The sequence below is a fragment of the Chlorocebus sabaeus genome, chromosome 4 (genome assembly GCF_047675955.1).
Source record: "Chlorocebus sabaeus isolate Y175 chromosome 4, mChlSab1.0.hap1, whole genome shotgun sequence".
Lineage (NCBI taxonomy): Eukaryota > Metazoa > Chordata > Mammalia > Primates > Cercopithecidae > Chlorocebus > Chlorocebus sabaeus.
In genome coordinates, this window is record NC_132907.1 from 26288234 (window position 1) to 26309504 (window position 21271).

The 21271-nt window shown below is 40.4% G+C and overlaps 1 long non-coding RNA gene across 1 annotated transcript in view; it reads left to right on the forward strand.

Moving 5' to 3' along the window:
* LOC103222616 (uncharacterized) overlaps nt 1–17551 on the forward strand; it is a 125623-nt gene extending 108072 nt beyond the window's left edge. The window contains exon 3 of the long non-coding RNA XR_012092847.1: nt 17503–17551. This is a non-coding gene — a long non-coding RNA (uncharacterized lncRNA). The remainder of the gene's footprint in view (nt 1–17502) is intronic.
* Nucleotides 17552–21271: the final 3720 nt, after the last annotated feature.

Sequence of the window (21271 nt, forward strand, 5' to 3'; positions counted from 1 at the left end):
GTTTAGGTGAGGATTCCAGAAACAGACTCTTGGGCTACGATACAGATGCAAGTGACTTATTAAGGAAGGGCCCCCAGGGCAGACCGGCAAGGGTGTGGAGGGAGAGACTAGGGAAGGGGCAGAGCCAAGCAAGGGCACATTCCAGATGAGCTCCCAGACTCAGCCTGATATTGTGGGGGAGCTCTGGAGTGTCACTGACATCTCAGGTTGTTTTCACCTGAGGTGTGGACATTGTGGTTTTCAATGTGTGTGTTCAAGTCACTGGTTAGGTGGTGACTCGGGGGCAGGGGTGGTGGGTGGGACATCAACTCTTGGGCACTCATGGCTCTATGTACATCCGTGTGGAGTGGCTCCAGGCTAATCCTCTGAAGAAGGTGGTGGACTCCATCCTAGGAGTAAAGCAGCACAGAGAAACTGGAGGATGGGGCGCAGAACTGATACAGGGGACCCAAGGTGATCTGGATGGAGAGGAGGAGCCAGGAGAAGAGGATGTTTCACATGGACTGCCTGCACAGAGCAAGGAGTGCGAAAGAGTGTGCCTCATGTGGTGTTGGCTGTCATCAGTGACTGTGCTGTGTTCTGACCTATGTGACTGTTTCTCTTCTTGGGGAGGGAGTTCGATGGATGGGAGGGAAGAAAGAGAGGGAGGCAGAAGCATGGGGAGGGAGGATAGAGACACCCCTGTCTCCAAAAGCCATCTCTGCCTTCCTCAGAGAGTGGTTGTTGGGGCCTGAAAACCATGAATGTGAGCATGCTATGGAAAGCATAAAATTCTAACTCATGTAAGCAGTTGTTAATAAGTGATTTGCCTGAGTTATATAACTGTGGCAGAATAGAGGTCAGATTTTGTGCCTGTAAGTTTAAGGATACTATTGTTGGATTATGTGATCTGCTTGTAGTTAGCACAGTTCTTTGTAAACTAGGATAAGGGAAATAAACTTTGCAGTGGTTATTTTATGACATAATTCTATAGTTCCTCCACCCCCCCCTTCAAAGACCAGTCTCTCAAAAACTCAGCTTTCACTGCTGGTGGAGTAATAGTTTTGCCATAATATAAGCAGCTGTGTGTGTGTGTGTGTGTGTGTTTTTTTTTTTAATTAACTCTGATGCCATAGGGCTTGGGACCACTGAACATAAGAACTGGCACTATCCCAGGGACAGGTGATCAAGGCAGAAGACCTCTGGTTTATGATTAGTGGCAAGACTGGTATCATCAGTGACACTAGAATATATGACACAGGGACCACATTTCCTGAGCAAAACAGTACCTCATATGGCCTGATGGTATCGGGACAGTTGCATGGAGTATTTGAGATTGGAATGAACCTAGGATATGCATTATGTCTAATCCCCTTAAATTGGTATTTATCAAACTTTTTTTTTTTAAAAAAACTAAAACTCATAGCAAAGAGTACATTTAGGTGAGGCAGGCTGGTGCAGTGGTTAAGAGAATAGACTCTAGCACCCAACTGCTTAGGTCTGAATCCTGTCTCTGCCACTTGCCAGCTGGATGATCTTGGCTGTGTTACTTCAATTCTCAGTGCCTAGTTCATTCAACTGTAAAACTAGGCTAAAAATAGTCCCATCTCATGGATGATCTTGAAGATTAAATGAGTTAATACATGTAAATGCACTTGGCGCAGTCCCTGGCACATATTAAACATTACATGAGTGTGCTAATATTTTTATATTTGACTCAGTACACATATACTTCTACACACATAATATTTGAAACAGAAATTTATTATGTGTAATACATGCTAATATGTTCTATTATTATATTCTATTTCATTAAAAACATATACCTTACCTGGGTTTTCAATTACAATTTCAAAATATATTCAATATATATTGAATTGAAATATATACAATTTCAGAATATATTCATTAGCATCTTACAGTCTTTTGGACAGCAGTCAGCAATGGGGACATTGTTCGATTTTTTATTTTAGTCTTCATCCTTGGTAAATTAACTATTTAAGATTTCTAGACTCAGAGGAGGAGATAGCTAAAGCTTAAGGGCTTGGTATGGAACACTGAGTATTTGAAAGCTGGAAAATGATGGGACTTAGTTATTGGAACTTTGGGCTGGGGAATTCTGAGGGACTTGAAAGAAAACAAGCGAGACTTTCCAAGATTCCTGCTGTGTCTCTTGAACTCCCGCTCTCAGAAAGTACAATGAATAATATCACTCTCCAGCCCCTCTGTCTCCTGTCCTTTCCTGAGGAAATACATTGTTGGCTGAACCTCAGTGAGTTGAAATGGCAGATAAATGAAGACCTTGTTTCCATCCACCCTCCCCCAGGTAAATTGTCTAACTGTAAATAAACGCCTTTGTGTTTGTTAGGGTTGGGTGATTTGTTTCCAAATGGGAAAGAGGTTATGCTTTCATGTGTGAAATGTCTTCTTTCTCTTCTTTTGATGATTGTAAGTGTGTCTAGAGATGAGGTGAGGCCTATAAACCTAGTTCATAAACAGTGTGAATCCACAATAAAATTATATGTGTCTTTAAAACTGGCTCCCTTCATATAATTGCCCTGATGCAATGCTATAAACTTTGGACTTGCGACATTAAATCGGTGAAAGGGAAACCATGTCATACTAACTCAAATGTGTGAGACTGATTAAAAATGAATTTCTAATGAGGAGGCATGTCAGTAAAATAATAATTAAAATAGTGCTTCAAATGATTAGGATTTGCTTTTATTTTATATTTTGTGGCACAGTATTTCCCAGAAGGTTATGAGTGCATATGGCAGAGATGGAAAATGGAGATGTGAAAATGAGGTCACGCCCAAGTGGGTAAGAGGCGATCACCATCAGCAGCCGAGCCAAATCTGCTTCCTATGCAAATGATGGCCCAGGGCTGGCAGAAGAGCCATTAAGGTCTTTGTTAAATCCTGACTCATCGCCATCTGCTCTCAAGCAGCGCTGCACTAAATGGGCAATGTCGTAACATCTGGGGGAGAAATTTTCTCCGGTATATTCTGATTTGAGATGGTCAAGCAGGTTCAGTTTGATTAAAAAATGGTTTAAAGTTTGCTCATCTCTTGAGTCACTTTCCTCTTCTTCCTTTCATGCCCAATTTAAAAAAAGTTTTGCTTACTACTTCTGTTTATTTTTCAGTGGATAAGGAGGGTGGTTGAAATAATGCTGGTCAGCACTGAGGTAGGGATTAGTACATGGTTGATCCTCCCCGTCTTGTTTTTATCATGAATCTAGGGACCCTCTTGGGATTCCCTGTGCATTCCTTCACTCATTGACTCATTGCTGATTTATTCAACAAATATTTATTGAGCCCTCTACTTAGTGCCAGAGATTGTGATTGGGCTGTGGAATAACTGGGGACCAGAACTCAATAGGCCCCTGGTCCTCATGAGGATATTCCAAGTGGGGATAATGGAAAATAATAAAGAATCACAATTATTTTGGGTTTTGATAAAACTATGAAAGAAATAAATCCTCTGGTAGAGAATTTTGGTGGGGTTGAGGTGATGGGTAGGGTAATGACAGATCTGTTTTAGAGGGACTGGTCACGAAGGCCATGGATCGGGTTGCTAAAAGCCAACTAATGGAAAGTCAATTTGCTGAAAGCTAGTTTGTTACCTGGCCCAATTCATTGAAAGACAAATTCACCAAGCTTGTTTATGTTATCTACACTATTGAGTTTTGGTTTTCATTTTGATTTTCTGATAGCATTTTGAGAACTTTTCAACAGTTTTTTTATTAGTCAGGCTCAGGAACCTGAGGGACAGAAGCAGGAGAAATTGAGAGGCAGAGTGAGGGGCCTTGCGGACCATGATAAAAATATATTCATAAGGATATATTCTTGAATAGGGAGAATTGTTATAAATATATTTTTCATTAGGTTATTATTATTCATTAGGATAATACATTCATATGAACTCTTCATATTTAAGAATATATGTAAGAAGGCAGTATTTATAAAGAGTATATTCATAAAAAGAATATTTTCATTGAATATATTCATAAAACAATATATTCACGAGGATAATATATTCATAAGGAGAACATATTTAATTTTTCTCTACCCCAGCTCCCAGCTGTTGCTGCTGGAGGCTGAGGGACAGAATCAGAGGCAGTGAGGGGAAACTGAGGCACAGATATAGTTAAGTTTCCAGCTAAAGTGTTAGGGAGCTGGGGAAGAAGCAGTCTAAACATAGACTTTCTCAAAGTGGTATTATGAAAGCAAAATGAAAACCAAGTAACTAAACTAGAAAGTTACAAGAAACAATTACATTAGGCAAATTTGTTCTTTAGGGAATGGGTCATTCAAGAAATTAGTTATTTGGACAATTAGTTATTTGTAGAATTAATAGATTGAGCATATAATTTATCATCTAAACTGGGATGGTTTTGAGCATGAAAGGAGTACTATTAATAATTATACTGGGAAAATAGGTATAAACTAATATGGTCCCGGGCTCACTGAGCTGTAAGATCATCTGCCTCCTTGCCCCCCAGTCTAAACTAGTCTCTGGCGTCTGTGTTTGTGTAAGATTGGGCAGGCACAAACCTGAGGAACATTCTGGATCTGCTTGCTTTTGCAATATGGCTACTTGGCTGGATTTGAGATTGAATGTGTGGATTGTTTCTCAACATGAATACCATCTTCTGTTTGAACTCTCCAAAGCTGTAGGGTATTAGAATAAGTCTTAAGGAGAACTGAGATTTTTTGGATGGCATCCATGGCACTTATTACCTTTATGTGGATGACTTCCAATTCTAGAATCTCTAGGCCAAGCTCCAAACTCAGATTTCTAAACACAAGCTAGACATCTCCTGCAGGCACCTCAAACCCAACATGTCTCAAATCAAACTCCTAGGAAGAAAGTATGGAGGTAAAAGAAGACCTTTGGGAAGGGCTTTTCATGGTCATTTGTTCATGCCATGCTTTTTAAGATTTTTAACAGACTGAGAAGACATTCTTTTTCCTCTTTCTTGCTTAAAACCTACCTACCTGTTAAAGCCCAGCTCAAGTCTCTTCTTTCTGTAATGTCTTTATGAAATAGCTACAGTTAATCCTCCCTTATCAAAATTACCAATTGGGTCTCAATAATAGCCACCAGCGTTGCTGTAAATAAGACCTGTGGTCAGTACCATCCAGTCTGGAATTGTATTGTTTCCTAAATGTTTCAGATGTCTGGATATTTTTACCACAGCACTTAAAATATTATTAAGCAGAAAACAAGGGTCATTTGTTCATTAATTCCTTCAATAAATATTTTTTGAGTGCCTGTTATATACCAGGTACTATTCTAGGTTATGAGATAGAGCAATTACCAAGGCAGAGGCCCTGATGTTCAAGAACTTACATTTTAGTGGAGAAGATGGACAATGAAAACATAAAGACATGGATACATAATGTAATTACAGATACTGATAGATGCCATGAAGAGAAATAAATTGGTTTAGGTATTCCTATGTCGACTTGGGGGTAATTATTATTAACATCTCCTTTTACTCTCAAAAGCGTTTGGGTTTAGAAATTACTTATCGCATAAGAGACCAGAGAGTATAAGATACGCATTTTCAGTAGTGTAGTCAGAAGGGCTTCTGTTGGCTGGGCATAGAGCCATTTGGATGTCTGGGAGAAGTTGTGTTCCAGGCGGCAGGAACTGCATGTGCGAAGGTCCTGAGGCAGGAGTCATTCTTCAAATGATAATGTCTGCTGCCTGCTGAAGTCCAGAAAGGAGTCTAATGTGACTGGAGTGCAGTGAGGATGAAAGAAAATGGTAGGATGGTAGGGGATAAAGTAGAAGAGATACCTGTGGGTCAGATCACGCGAGACATTGTAGGCCACGTAAGACTCTGAGTTTTATTCTGTGAGAGAAAGCCATTAGGAAGTTTTGAGCTTGGAAGTGATATAATTTGATGTCTTTTAAAAGGATTACTCTGGTTGCTGTGTAAAGAAAATGCCACTGGGAGAAAAAGGGAGACAGCAGGGAGACCAATAAGGAGCTTATTGCAGAGGTCTGGGAGAGAGATGAGGGCTTAGCGAATACTTGTGTACTTTTGTGGCCTGGTGGCTAGTTATTGGATTGAAGTCTTTGGAGAAAGAGAACAGGAATGAGAAGTGATTTGGCACAACAGCTTCACCTCCCTGAGAGTTTCTTGTCTTCTGGAATTGGGAAAGCACCACCTGTCCAGCCAATCTCACAGAGCCCTTATAAAAGCTATTGTTTGGGGAAGTATTTTGTAGGCTCTAACATACTATACACATGTTAACCTCTGTGGTTATTAGCTATGCTGGATTCTTTCTTTCTTTGGATTGACAACATCCCTATTTTGCTCTAGACTAGAAAGCTCCCTTCCCCCATGGGAAGGTATGCAAACTAATTGCTTTGGGATTTGGATACTGAGTTTTGTGAAACCGTGACTAAAGATGGTTAGAGTCCAGTTGTGGTGGTGAGAGTACCTGCCATCTGCATCCCTGGATCTGATTCGAGTTCTTTCTGAGGCCTGGGTTTCCAGGTCTCTTTGATTGTATAAATTACCTCACATCCTCCCAATGGAGTCAATTTTTATTAAAGATGCTAGAGTTGCTTTCTGTTGCTTATAGCCATGCTGCTCTAAAAGAGATACTTGGGAAATTTACAGGGGATTGGGATTTAGAGAGAGACTGGCACCACTATGGCATTATTGCCTGCTGCTTTTTTTGGTTAGGTCGCAGGTTCCAAGTGAGATTTTCTGAGATGTGGAGCACTCAGGGGTGGAGAGGTCAGCTCCATGAGGGGGAAAATTCCCATACAGAGTATAGGAATGGAATGTAATTTTGAAACAATTCTTAGTGGGAAAGAGTCAGACTGTAATAATAAAGCCAAGAATCTCATTAGCCCAACTGAGGAGTAATAGCCATTCTAATAGCATTATTAAATATTACTGAATAAGTAAATCAACGAATAGGTTAATGAATGACTTGAAGGCATTGGAATCCTGAATTTTAGTCCCAGCTCTGCTGTAAACTAGTTATGTGAGCCTGTGTAAATCTCTGGGTGTCAGTTTTCCCACCTGTAAAATGGGCTTAGTAAATCTGCCTTACATATTTCACAGGGGTGTGATGTGACTCTGCATGAACAAATGTAAAGGTCAAAGATGAGGGCATGGAAACATGTTAAAGATTGGGGTTACTAAGAAAAGATTTGGGAAAGGGACAGATTTATACCAAAGAGACAGATTTGTACCTAAAGTGAAGGGAGTATACAGATAATCCAGAGTGATTTAGAGTCACCAAGTAATCACATTCCACATGTGCAGCTTGGGAGCAAAGCCTGGCTCTAGAAAGATCAAAAGATACATCAGCAGTAACAGGAAGGATAGGTTATAGAAGACTGCTTCAGAATAAAAGCTAAATGTAAAGTCAGGCCTTGCTTCTGCAGCTTTGGAGGTTCGGCTTATCAAGTCATCAAAGACCTGCCCTGGACACTGGAATGTGAAGACCTGCTTTAACCAAGAAATCTAGGTCTCTAGCCTCACCCACAGATTGCCTAAGGAGATGTCTCATATATGTGTGTGTGAATTCTTGTTACTCTGAGCTTTGGCTAGTTTTTGGCTATAATCTCATTCAGCTTGTATGTTTCATAACCCACAGGATCTGATGGGAGTGACGTGGGGCTTTGTAAAATCTAAAACATCATTCGAATGCAAGGCAACTGTTAGAAGGGACTGGTGGGGTATTGGCAAATGTTTAACAACCGCCTCTCTGAAAAAAATTTATAATATTTGCCAATTTCTGTGGTGTAAATAGTCCTGCCATGGCAGATTTTGAACTGCCAGTGATTTAACAATCTGCTTGCAAAGTTCCTGAAAGTTTAACATCAGTTCTTGTGAGCCAGTATAAATCAAATGTGGCTCACTCTACTGGAAAGAACTGAAAGGAAAAAAGAGACACACTGAAGGGACTGTAAAGATTAAATATACGTCTAATTAGGCAAAATGTGTAGTTTGGAGGTGGGCCTTAAAAATTGTGTGTGTTTTCTTAAAAAAATTCACTTTTAAAGACTAACTGGGGAGAGACAAGCTTCATACAGATACAGTTAAATAAAAATGTAAGACATGGACAGAGTGTTACATAATTAATTGCTAAATAGAAACTCTAGTACAGAGGAAGAAAGGTCACAGTCAATTGGGAGCTTTGGCAAGGCTTCCTCTGGGAGTGCAAATTGATTATTACATGAGGTATGAACAACACCTTCAGAGGGCAGAGGAGGTGAACAGTTTTATCACCCCAGTGCAGTTCTGGGAGGTGGGAGAGGGCCAGTGACAGGGGTAAGAGCCCTCAGAAGGTGGTTCCTCAGCACTCAGAGACCCAGTGGAAGGATGTGGCTCCTGGGAGGAGAAGAGAGTGCTTTTCAGCTAGCTGGTTGTAGTGGATATCTGTTGTTTTGCTATTCAGCTTCCATTCCTCACTTTCTCCCCAATTCTTTGTTCTTGTGGTTTGGATGGGACTGATCCTCACCTCCAGAACACAGGGATGAGTTTGTGACTGAGGGCTGGCCAATCAGTGTTCTATTTCTCTGACCACACAGACTGAGTGAGGCCTAGGCATGTGGCGAAGGCACCCACTCCAATGGGTGTGTCTTCTGAGACTTGTTTGGCAGAGATAATCAGGGCTGGAGCTGCTGGTGGCCATCTTGCTACCATGTGGGGAGAGCCTGACTAATAACAAAGTGTGCCCACTGGAAACCAAAGAATTTGGAGAGAGACTGATTCCAGATGATATCATTTAAATACCTGTATTAAGCATGCCTGAAGCTGAACTTTTGAGAAAGCCTTTTCACAGCAACATTAAGAAGAATTCTGGAAGCAACTTGAAAAGTCAACAATGGGAAATTGGGATAAATTGTGTTGTAACCATTTGATGGAATATGATACAGCTATTAATGAAAGAGGATATTGTAAAATTAAAATTATGGATATATGAAGGTGGTCGCAATACAATGATGAAAAACAGGTTGAATCTGCTTTTATTTTACAGTTTGTGTAATTAATATAGGCAGAATCTAAAAGGCTAAATGTCAAAATATTTATGATGTTTAACTCTGAATGGTGTGGTTCTTTTTCCTTTCATCTACCTGTATGTTCTAATTTTACTATAACAAATATGAATTATGAAATAAAAATAAAGACATTATTTATTTACATTTTATAGAATTATTAAAGATACAAAAACAAACCAAAATGGGGTGATGAACAAAGGCAACTTATCTGAAATTCATCCCAATTCATCTGTCCTTGCCCTCCACCAGTAAGAAACTTATTAATATTGGTGGCTCCAGTGTCACTGATGGTGTGCCGACACGTGGCTCAGGAGGCTAGGGGAGTGTCTGACCACACTCTTGCGTGAGTGAGAATGCTAAGGGAGGTGTGTCTGTGTTAGGGTTGGGTGGGTGAAGAGGCCTGCCCTGCTCTGAGTGGCTGAGGGGCCTATGCTGCAATAACTGTGGCCCAAGAGTGAGAAGGAGCAGAGCTGAGCCCAGGCAGCAGGATCCTGGAGTGGGAGCATGTGGCCTCAGTGCACTGGCCTGTGGTCTTCATGCGAGGGGGCACATTGGGTTTTCTGAGGAGCAGATATAAGGAGATCTGCCCCTTGGCAGTTGAGCAGAGTGATTCCCAGGGCTTCCTTTTGGAAGGAAGGTCGGAGTACTCACACTAAAGTAAGCCTTGCGTAGAACATTCTGGAGGGTGCACTTCATGTGTTGGGCACCATGGGAGTGTTTTGCCTGCCCTGCAATAGCCAGATTTCTGGGCAGTCAAGAGGGAGCCCAGGAGTTTCACCTGCTTCAGGTAAGAAGACGCTTGGCTTTTCACATTTTATTCTGCAGGGGCCAAGGAAGAGCCTGAGAGCTGGGAGTCTGCCACGTAGGCAGGAGTGTAGAAAGGTCCTAGAATTCTGAGTGCGCCTGGAAAAGTCTCCTGTCAGTTCTAACCTATAGAGCCTCACTATGGTTTTGTTCTGTTTTGTTTTATTTTTGAGACAGAGTCTTGTTCTGTAACCCAGGAGGGGGTGCAGTGGCATGATCACAGCTTACTGCAGCCTCAACCTCAGGCTCAAGTGACCTTCCTGCCTCTGCCTCCTGAGTAGCTGGGATGATAGGTGCACGGCATGAGGCCCCACTAATTTTTAAATTTTTTTTGTAGAGACAGGGTCTCACTATGTTGTCCAGGCTGATTTCAAACTCTTGGGCTCAAGCTATCCTCCTGCTTTGGCCTCCTAAGGAGCTGGAATTAGTCTCATTTCTTTTTATCTTGAGCATCTCAGGACTGATCTCTGTAGGCACTGTATTGCACTTTCCAGTGGCCACCACAAGACGCCCAGAACCCAACGAATTCTGTCTGATTTCACTTCTGTGAGGCACCTAGTGCAGTGCAATGTGGTCACCAGGGTCTGGGGAGTTGGTGAGTGGGAAATGGGGAGTTTCTTAATGGGAGTGGAGTTTTAGTTTTGCAAGATAAAAAGAGTTCTGAAGATCGGTTGCACAGCAATGTGAATGTACTTAACACCACTGAACTGTATGCTTAAAAATGGTTAAGATGGTACATTTTATGTTATATGTATTTTAACACTATTAAAAAAGAACAACAAAAAAGTCCAGGACCCAAGGTCATCTCTCAGGCCCTAGTCACTCGTTCCTGTTCACGTGTATGACTATCAGGCAGCTTCTTACTCCAACCATCCTGGTTCTCTTGACCTTGCTCTATCATTCTGCAGAGCATTTATGACAATCTGACCTCCTGTGTGTATTATTTATTTATTTGCCTGTCTTTCCCCTCTCAACTAGAACATTCACTCCGTAAGAACAGGGATTTTTGTTTTGTTTACTGCTGAAATCCCAGCATCTAGAGGAATGCCTGCCACGTAGTAGGCGCTCAATGCATATGTATTGACTGACTGCAGACTGGTAAATTTTGTGTGGATCTATGAAGGGGATCTTGCAACCTGTTAAGGACACAGCAAAAGAAAGGTAGGGAAAAGCAGTATCAGTCTCACCGTGATCTCTAGATGTCATATAATTGGACATTGCCATCAGAAAATAACCGTGTGGCATGTTTTATTTAAAAAAATCAAATTAACTATCTTAAAGTGTTTGTTCTGAAACATAGCTGGAAAAGAGTGGGGGGAAGGCTTTTCTTTATGAGTCTATTTCTTGCTACTGGAAGTGTTTCCTTTTTGGGCTGCAGGGTACCCCTTCTGCCACCACATTTTTTATTTCATGACATTATCCCATGGCTGGTTTCCACCTTCATTTTTTATTAAAAATATATTAACTCTTTTTCTTCATTCACCCCCTCGAACCCATCATTCATTTGTCTCTTGTACATTCTAATGCTTTGAAAATTGCTGCAATCATCAGTAATCTGAAGAATTTTCCTTTATTAGCAGCACAGCCAGGAGCTAATCAGAAGTCTTCATTTACCCGATACAATTTACAGCCTTTGAGGGGCGATTGCTCTATTGCTTGCCTCTTTCTGTTTCTCAGCATTATTTTTTCAGGAATAAATTCATTTGGTTTTGTCCTACTCTTAGGATCTTTTTCTTTAAGACTTCTTGCTGTATCAGCACACACCTGCATGAATTATTTTGTCTGTCTATGTAATTAATTATCTATTCAATTTCATCAAAAGCGTTAAATCTTTTTTTTTTAGATGACATTGAACTGTTTGATCGATTTAATTAATCAATTCTGTCAAAACAGTCTTTTAACAGCCATCAGTGGTGACCTGCCTTGTATTCTGTCTTAAGGAAGTTTACCTTTTCTCCTGACTTTCCTTCATTTTCTTTTGATTCAATTTCTTCCCTTTTCTTTTGTTTCAAACTGATCCATCTTCTTTGAGATATGGCCTTTTCTTTAATAATGTAGCAGTTTATATGTTCTAGATTACATTATAGACTCCTGCTACTTGAAGGGACAGTGAGGTTTTTTGTTTGTTTGTTTCTAGCCCTCTGTCTAGTAGAATTGCATGTGCTGAAATGAAAAAAATCTTAAATGTATTTATATTAGGTTGGTGCAAAAGTAATTGCAGTTTTGCCATTACAAGTAATTTATATTAGATTGGTGCAAAAGTAATTGTGGTTTTTGCTATTACTTTCAATGGCAAAACTGTAATTACTTTTGCACCAACCTAATATATGCTATATACGTGTACATTCATAAAACATGTTTTTTTTTTTTTTAATACCCTTGATCTCCAGTTGTTTTTCATATAATCAAGTTAAGGTTGATGTTCCAGTTAGACTCTTACATAATTTACTGTCAATAGATGTTTTTCTTTATCTCTTTTTAAAAACCAGAGTATGAATTGTAAAGAGAGACATTAATGACATAATCTTTCCCTAAACTCCCATCCTACTTTGGCCCTCAAGTTAGTTATTAGCAATTACAAGTCACAATGTAGTAGCACATTTTGAGTTTGGAATTATTAAAAATTGTTCAAATGAACTCAGATCAACAGTGGTGATGTTTATAAGCATTTCCTTGCTTCTGCTTCTTACACCCCCCGCCCCCATCCCAGATACAAACACAAAACGCATGCCCTATAGATGCTTTCTGGGCATTCTTAAGCATTTCTTTAGTGTGGAATGTGTTATGCGCTGTACCATACATCATGTCACAGTAACACCATGGGAGCCTACTATGATTGGGCATAAAGTGTTTGGATGATTGTTTGTTTTAGTCTGTTCAAGCTGCTATAACAAAAATACCACAGACTGGGTGGCTTATAAACAATAGAAATTAATTTCTCATAGTTCTGGAGGCTGGGAAGCACAAGATCAAGGGAGCAGCAGATTCGGTGTTGACTAAGGGCCCATTTTCTGGTTCATAGATGATGGCTTTTCATTGCATGCTCACATGGGGAAAAGGGTGAGCTGGCTTTCCGGGGTCTCTTATAAGGGCACTAATTCTAAATTTATGATGTCTCTATCCTTATGACCTAATCACCTCCCAAAGGCCCCACCTCCTAATACCATCATACTGGTGATTAGATGTCAACATATAAATTTTGGAGGAACACAGATACTCAGACCATAGCATTGCTGTTTTGGATGATTTGATTTAATTAGCAAAACCATTTCTTCTAACTTTCTTTTTTAAAAGGAAATTTCCAAAATGATAGTCCATACTCTATATCCTAGTAATCAGAATGTAGGAAATATAATTGAAACTTTCCTTAATGATGTAGGTCATCCATTAAAAGAATGTTGGTGGACTGTACAGGCAAGTGCTGTCCGAGCTGGGTTTTGATTCTGTCAGAATTCTTAGTTGCATGCAGCAGAAATAGACTTTGGTTTATTAGGGATAGAGGGTGCTCACAGAAATATATAGAGGACTGGAGGCACCCAGTCTTGAGGCTGATCTTCCAGAAAAAATGTCTAAATACCAGCCATAGGCCTGGTCCTATAAGAAAAGCACAACCACTGCAGCCACTGAGCACTGGGTAGTACAGTTTTGTTTTCTAAAATTTTAAATCCTTTCTCAGCTATATTAATATATAATTGACAAATAAAAATTATATATATTTATGGTGTGTACAACGTGATATTTTGCTCTATGTATACACTGAAATTATTAAATCAAGCTAATTAACGTATCTGTCACCTTAGATACTTGTGTTTTTGTGGTGAGAACATTTAAGATCTATTCTCTTAGTACTATTCAAGCATACAATACATTATTATTAACTATAATTATCATGTACAATAGAGCTCCAGAACTTATTCATCCTTTCTGGCTGAAACTTTGTACCCTTTGACCAACATCTTTCCATTTCCTCTCTGTCCTGCTCCCAGTTCCTGGCAACTGCTGTTCTACTTTCTGCTTCTGTGAGTTCAAATTTTTTTAGATTCCACATATAAGTGAGATCATGCAGTATTTGTCTTTTTGTGCCTGGCTTATTTTACTTAGCATAATGTCCTTCAGGTTTATCCGTGTTGTTGCAAATGACAGGATTTTCTTCCTTTTTAAGGCTGAATTGTATTCCATTGCATACATATGCCACATTTTCTTTATCCATTCATCTGTCAATGGACATTCATGTTGATTCTCTATTTTGGCTGTTGTGAATAATGCTGCAATGAATATGCAAGTACAGATATCTCTTCAACACACTGATTTCATTTCCTTTGGATCTATACTCAGAAGCGGGGTTGCTGGATCATATGGTGGCTCTATTTTAATTTTTTTGAGGAACCTCCACATTGTTTTCCATAATGGCTGTACTAATTTACATTCCCACCAAGAGTATATGAGGGTTCTCTTTTTTCTACATGCTTGCCAACACTTATTTTCCATCTTTGTGATAATAGCCAATCTAACAGGTGTGAGGGAATATCTTCTTGTAGTTTTAATTTGCATTTGTCTGATGATGAGTGTTAAATCAAGTTTAGCCTAAAGCCGCCTCCTTACGTATTTTAAGTTCAGCCTAAATGGTTTTCTGTACACCAAGAACTATAACAAGTGGAGGTGTAACCATGCTGTAACCTACACTTGTGCCAGTCACTGAGTTTTGGTCAATCAAATGTAGCCAACTGTTCAAACCATGTTCAAACAAGGCAAATGCCAAACTGAAATCAATCCAGCTGTTTCTTTTCTTTTTTCTTTTTTTTTTTTTTTTGAGATGGAGTCTCGCTCTGTCACCCAGGTTGGAGTGCAGTGGTGGGATCTTGGCTCACTGCAATCTCCGCCTCCCGGGTTCACGCCATTCTCCTGCCTCAGCCTCCGTAGTAGCTGGGACCACAGGCGCCCGCCACCTCGCCCAGCTAATTTTTTGTATTTTTCGTAGAGACGGGGTTTCACCGTGTTAGCCAGGATGGTCTCAATCTCCTGACCTCGTGATCCGCCCGCCTTGGCCTCCCAAAGTGCTGGGATTACAGGTGTGAGCCACAGCGCCTGGCCCAATGCAGCTGTTTCTGTATCTCACTTTCCTTTTTCTGTCCATAAATCTCCCACCACGTGGCTGTGCTGGAGTCTCTGGGCCCACTCTGGCAAGGAAGGCTGCCCAATTTGTGACTCATTTGTTGCTCAGTTAAACTACTTTAAATTTAATTCAGCTGACATTTGTCTTTTATCATTAGTGATGTTGTGCATTTTAAAATATACCTGCTAGTCATTTGTATGTCTTCTTTTGAGAAATGTCTATTCATCTTCTTTGTCTATTTTGTAATCAGGTTGTTTTCTTGCTATTGAGTTGTTTGAGATATATCTATATATCTATATATCTATATCTCAAAGGAGCTTTGCCTTGCAGCTACTGCTGCTGCTGCTAGTATGAGAGAAGGAGGAAGAGAGAGAGAGGAAGACACAGAGAGGAAGAAAAGAAAGATTAAAATCGCTTAGTGTGAGAGAATTTTCTGTACCAAGTTTCGTGCGGTTCGGCAGAACCTTTGCTTCGAATGTGCCCACGTGGCAAGGGACTATGTGACATTTTCAGCTCCTCTAGGGGAGACTGTCCATCTTTTCCCCACATCAAAACTCAAACAGTATGGAATTCCCCAAAGAAAGGGGTTCCTCAGACACTTCTCAAAAGAAGACATTTATGCGGCCAAGAAACATGAAAAAAAGCTCGGCATCACTGATGATTACAGAAATGCAAATCCGAACCACAGTGAGATACCATCTCATGCCAGTCGAAATGGTGATAATTAAAAAGTCAAGAAACAACAGATGCTGGTAAGGTTATGGAGAAAAAAGAATGCTTTTACACTGTTGCTGGGAGTGTAAATTAGTTCAACCATTGTGGAATACCTTGTGGCAATTCCCAAAGACCTAGAGGCAGAAATACCATTTGAACCAGCAATACCATTACTGAGTATATGCCCAAAGGAATATAAATCATTCTATTATAAAGACACATGCACATGTATGTTCATTGCAGAACTATTCACAATAGCAATGATATGGAATCAACCCAAATGCTTATCAATGATAGACTGGATAAAGAAAATGTAGCACATGTACACCATGAAATACTATGCAGCCATGAAAAGGAACAAGATCGTGTCTTTTACAGGAACATGGATGGAGCTAGAAGCTGTTATCCTCAGCAAACAAATTCAATAACAGAAAACCAAACATGGCATGCTCTCACTTATAAGTGGGAGGTGAATGATGAGAGCACATGGACAGGGGGTTGGGGGAAACAACACACACTGGGGCCTCTGGGGAAGAGGTAGGGGGAAGGAGAGCATCAGTAAGAATAGCTAATGAATGATGGACTTAATACACGGGTGATGAGTTGATCTGTGCAGCAAACCACCATGGCACACATTTACCTATGTCACCTGCACATCTTGTGTGCATGTACCCCAGAACTTAAAAGTTGAAGAAAAAAAAAAGAAAGGGGTTCCTATTGGGAAGCTAAGGTGAACATTAGGCTCCCACTTTAGGTTAAATGTGTAATATTCCCAGACAAATCTTGACACTTACTTTCTTGCATATGTTTTTGTATGAGCCCAATTCCTCATTTTTTCCTCAAGGAAGTGGAGTGCAGCCTGTGCAATTGCTAACAGCATAATGTAGTTGCCTTTTTGCAGAAGTGATACTGAGTAAAAACTGAAATCTCCTAGGGTGTTTTCTTTTCCTCAATAAAAATCTGCAATATTCTTATAATTAAAGTTTGGCTTCATAGCACTGTTAAAAATATTTTCTTATTTTAGTGCCTAGAGCTACTTGTTTTAGCTTTATGGGATTTTTTTTTTTTTTTTTTTTTTTTGGTTATCTGGTAGAATTTCAGGATATATACCTTTAAAGATGGGTGCTGCTTTTTTTGTGACTACAGACATAATTGGGGATTCTCTCTTTGGCTGAATTTCCTTAGCATCAGATAATTATGAGATCTAGATTTCTGGATATAGGTTAATTCAAATTTACCATTGTCTAGTTATTAAGAAGTCAGAATAGCATTTACTGTGTAAATCTGGGCAATTGATGTTTCTCAGTTTCCTTTTTTAACGAATGGAAGTGATTCTTCTCAGGCTGGACTCTCAGGTGTTTGGCGAGTGGCTGAGATGACCGGCAGAGGGGAGAGGTGGAATGGAGGGGAACCCAGAATTTCCTGACTCCTGGACTCTGTTGTGCTTTTTACCTCCAAAATCATCATCCAGAAATCAAACCATCTACACTCTTGACTTTCAGCCTTTTTAGTATTTACTGTACGCCCCAAATTGGCCAGTTTTCTGATTTTTAGAAGGATGGATAGTGTATTTTGGTGGGAAGGATGAGAAGGTTAAAAAATATTATCTAAAATTAAAATGCAATATTTTGGAGAGAGAGATCTTTGGTTTAGAACCAGGCTGTAACACTGACTGTGCGAACTTGGGCAAGGTATTTAGCCTCTCTGAATTTCAATATCTTTCTCTGCAAAGTGGGGATAATAATGCTTGTTTTGTATAGCCTAAGTAAATGTCGAATCCGTTCTTCTTTGGAGTTTATTCATGTGCACCAACCCTATCCCCCTTGTGGTGACTTTAATATCTTTTTACAGTGCTGCTGATGGAGGATGCTGTCAATCCAGAGTCTGACAACCTCTCGCTCCTATGTAAGTCAAATGTCATTCTTGAAATCATAATAAACTTATCAACTTTTTTTTTGCATAACTTGATGGGGTTATGGAATTATAACTGTTTTGGAAACATTCCAGCCTAGAAGCTATATACCAGAACAAATGAGATCCTGACACAGTACCTCCTCCAAGGAATTCATTCTGCTTTTGGAGACTAGCACATGTATTTGCTTTATATTATGTTTCCTAAATTATATTTATTTCTTTATTTTAGAGTAATGCAATAATTTAAAAGAAAGGACTATCTTGGCTTATTCCTCCTAAAATACCACAGCCTTTTTCATTAGGATGTTTCATTTAAAAAATAGTATGTGTGCATTCCTTGCCAACCTTCCAAAAAATTCACTGCTGGGCAGAGGAAGGGGTTGATAAATAAAAAGTAATTTGTTCATAAAATTTATAAGCCCCTGGAAATGAAGGCCCTGGAAGAAAGTGCCAACTCAGCTTTAAGTATGAGATAATAATCAAAACAGCAAATGTACCAGTGCATTATGGTCAGAATAAATCAAATGGCAAGTCTCGATGTGAACAATATGGAAAAAACAACTAAGTGAAGAAATGTCAAATGAAGGATTACCTTCACTCTGGAAGTATCTATTCAAATCATAAATTCAGCCCAGGATTTCTGCTTCCTAAAACCTAAGGACTTCTACTGAACAACAGCACTGCACCAGCAGCAACCACAACAAAAACAACAGAACCCTTTGTTTTCCTGCCAGCTTCTAGCAGTTTCGTTTCAGAGAGAGAGAGAGAGAGAGGCTTTTTCTGTGGACTGTGTCTTTTATTGAAGATTTAACCCTAAAAGAAGGGCTCCTGAAGGCTCAGCTTAGGGTTGGCAGTATATATCATCAATTAAATATAAGGTTGCTTTTTTTTTTTTTTTGAAACCAGCCTTTCCATAAGAGCTTTTGTTGACTATTTCGGTCTTGATTTCCCAAAGTAAATGTTTCATTGAGTTAGCATGACTTTATTATAATAAAAACTGTATTTTTATCTTCTGTCCCTTGACATTTATTCCATGGAACTAGTTTTTTTCCTGATCCTAACTGAAAGAAAATTTAGGGCAAATCATTGAATGCTTCTGGCCACTTTTAGTTAACAGTAGGTCTTCCTGTTAGCATGTCCAGGCCAGTGTAAAAATATAATCAGTAATTTCATTCAATGTTAATGCTTCTTCTCTTCCCCCAGCTTGGGCCAACCGCATTGGGCAAAAGGAGGCCTGGTTGGCCTCTTCTCTTTTTCTCCAACGTACATCATACCCCTCCTCCCTCATCTTCAGAATGAGGCCACCATTTTGGATCGTCTTTCAGGGAGAAGTGGGACATGCTAGGGAGAGAGGGGTCCAGCCAGGGAAGGCCTTAGTGGACTAGTGATGTTGTCAGCTGGCGGCAGAACCTGGGCTGGCAGGCATTTGAAGCCAATTGTCTTGGGGGCACTTTGGTGGATTCTTTGGCTCCTACCTCTGCGGAGCTCTCACTTGGAATCCAGCACTAAATCTGTTAGTTCTGCCTTTGAAATGTCCCCCAAATTCAATCATTTTGTATCTCTTCCACGACTTCCCCTGCTCCGAGCCACCCCCAACTCTACCCTGCATGACTGTGGTGGGTTTCCTTGCTTCTGCCTGTGTTCCAGGAGTCTGTTTTACACTCAGGACAGGTATCTTTTCAGTGTGTAGTTCAGATCATGTTATTCCTTTGTTCTGACTGTCTGGTGGTTTCCTGTCTCATGCAGAGCAGAACTCCCAGACCTCTGAGGGACCACAGGCCCTACAGTCTTGCCTTTCCCCCGCCCTACATTTCTGACCTTGCCTTTCACCACTCTCACCTTCCTCACTGTCCCAGGACACTGGACACCCCGTTGCCTCAGGGCCTTCCCATTTGCTGTTCCTTCTGGCCAGAATTCTTTCCCTCAGATATGTACAAGGCTTATTCTCTTACCTTGTCTAGTCTTTTTTTTTTTTTTTTTTTTTTTTTTTTTTTTTGAGACAGAGTCTTGCTCTGTTGCCCAGGCTGGAGTGCAGTGGCGTGATCTTGCCTCACTGCAACCTCCACCTCCTGGGTTCAAGCAATTCATCCTGCCTGAGCCTCCCAAGTAGCTGGGAATACAGGTGTCCACCACCATGCCCAGCTAATTTTTTTGGTATTTTTAGTAGAGACAGAGTTTTGCCATTTTGGCCAGGCTGGTCTTGAACTCCTGACCTCAGGTGATCTGCCCGCCTTGGCCTCCCAAAGTGCCTGGATTACAGGTGTGAGCTACCATGCCCAGCAAAGTTTTTGTGCAAATGTCTCTGTCTTAGTAAGCTTTTCCGTGATCAATCCATTGCAAACTGCAAACCCTCCCTCCACCAGGCCTCTCCCTGTGCTCCTTTCATACTTTATTTTTCTCCATAACACATTATATTTTGACCTACTCTATATTTTACTCATATAGTGTTTTTCTCCTCCATTAGTATATACTTAATAAAGGAAGAATCTTTATCAGTTTTGTTAATTGTTGTATCCTTAGTTCTCAGAACTGTGCTTGGCACCTAGTAGGTGCTCAGCAATCCTTTTGAATCAACGAATGAATGTTTACATGGATCTTGTGTTATTGTAACTCACTTGCATACATAACTAGCTCTCTTTCTAAGCTCTTGAGAGTAAGGTCTAGGAATTGGTCATTTTGTAATGACCTAGAGTAAGGTCTAGGAATTGGTTCCCTACATCTCTAGCTCAGTGCCTGGAGCAAAATAAGTTCTCAATAAATATTTATTGAATATATTGAAGAATGAGTGAATCAGGAAAGATTGCTGGAGATGTGGAAAGAAAGAAACAGAAGAGTGAAGCTTCAAGGCAGATAATGTGGTTCAGATATTTCAAGGAGAGGAAACCATGGGATTTAGGATGGGAAAGGGGGCTGGAGACCTTTGAGGAGCATGGAGTGGAGGATGGGCCCCAAGTTGCAGTGAGTGGAGGTGACTGAGCATAGACGGTAGGACGTGGAGAACTCTGTCCAGAAGAAGCCTGTGAGGGAATGAAATTGAAGTTAGCCTGACAAGAAGCTGGTTGGGGGAATATCTATCTATCTATCTATCTATCTATCTATCTATCTATCTATCTATCTATCTATCTATCTATCTGTCTGTCTGTCTGTCTGTCTGTCTGTCTGTCTGTCTGTTTGTCTATCTATCTATCTATCTATCTATCTATCTATCTATCTATCTGTCTGTCTCTGTCTGTCTGTCTGTCTATCTATGTATGTATCTACCTACCTACCTACCTACCTATCAGCCTGCAGGAAAACTGAAGGTGTTTGTAAGATGAATCTTTAGTGGAGAGAGAGATTAATTGAGATGGGATAGATGAGGAATAAGATTTGGGAGGAGGCAGAAGGAGTGTGATCAAGCCAACAGGAGAACTGGTCCTGGGAAGCAGTATGGCTCCCTCTTTCTCTGAGGTAGGAGACATTCCCTGGTCTTTGCTTGGACAGGCATGGAGAGAGGGAGGGAGGGAGGGAGGAAGCCACCTGCACACCTATCCATCCATGTGTCTGTGTCTTTCTATTTGTCTAGTCATTCATCCATCTCTTCACCCATCCATCTTTCCATCCATCTATTCATCTCTCTAATATTCCATTTTTCTTAGAACCCAGTCTCATTTCCCTGGTCCTTCTGACTGCTCATCCTCAGAGATGCTGGGGCAGTAGGTGGTGT